The sequence below is a fragment of the Rhinopithecus bieti genome, unplaced genomic scaffold (assembly GCF_001698545.2).
Source record: "Rhinopithecus bieti isolate Rb0 unplaced genomic scaffold, ASM169854v2 scaffold_641, whole genome shotgun sequence".
NCBI classification, from domain to species: Eukaryota; Metazoa; Chordata; class Mammalia; order Primates; family Cercopithecidae; genus Rhinopithecus; species Rhinopithecus bieti.
Window position 1 is genome coordinate 2,528,277 of NW_016803417.1, and position 1,234 is coordinate 2,529,510.

Here is a 1,234-nt window from a genome sequence, read left to right on the forward strand (position 1 = left end):
GGTGAAGCAGGGATACAAAGGCACTTAAGTATGCAGCCTCTGTAAAACCAGCCAGAGCCAGTCCATGGTCAATGGTCTTTAATTAGGGGTAAGTTACAGAAATCAGTCTCTTGTCCAATCAAAGCTATAGTGATGACTTGGTGGAGGTCAGCATCTGGTGGTGGGTGAGCTGCAACTGCTTCAATATTGCCTGTCTCAAGACCAGTACTTGTTTAGCTGATAGAGAAAAAGAAAAGCCTTGTGGCAGGTAGAACACAGTTTATTCTTTTAGTGTAGTTCTTTACTTGTATGACTTAACCCTTGCCTGGCACAGCCTTGGATCCTATTTTGGTATCTTGTTGCCACAGAGAGCCTGTACTGTCAATGGTATGATCTCTGTTTCAGCATTAATGCTAGTAGTTGTGTCTAAACTGCAAAAGGGAGGGGGTAATAAGGTGTGTATGACCTCCCATCCTGTCATGGCCAGCAACTCAGTTTTTTAGGTTTCTCTGGGGTCCCCTTAGCCAAGAGGGAGTCCATTCAGTCAGTTGCACGGCTTAGGATTTTATTTTTAGTTCTCAGAAATCATTAACATACCTAGGTCTGAGCTGGAATCCAGTGAGTGCTAGAGCCTTGAGGAGTCAGGTGTGGGGTGGAGGGCAGGGATCAGACAGGAGCTACAGTCATGGAAAGACACAGCCACTTCCAACTATTTTTGCAGTTGGTAACTGAAACCATGGATAAGGAGAAATACCATATTGACTGTTGTGTGCCCAGACCTATTTAAGTTTTTGCCTCCCTAACCATATTAAGCTTTCACAACAACCCTGTGTAATGGACACTATCACTATTTCCCTTTCACAGATGAGAAACTGAGGCTCAAGGCTCAGAGAGGTTAGGTAACTCACCCATGGCCATAAAACTGGTGAATGGCAGAGCCAGGATTTGAACCCAGGCAGTACATAAACTCCTGCCCAAAAGGCTTTACTGCATATGGCAAAGCATGGTCCCAGCAGATTTCCTGGGACTCTGCACGATTCCAAAGTGTCTTACATGTCACTCTATTTGCTTCAATTACATTTACCTGATGATAATCTGTTTTGAAAACTGGTCATTGATGTTTGCTAAAAAAAAAAAAAAAAAAACAGCCAGATTATTGTCTGGATTTTTATCAGGCAAGGTTTGTTATTTACAATCTAGATTACCACCTGTGTAGAATTTTAACATTCGCTGCATTTCTTTTTTTTTTTTTTTT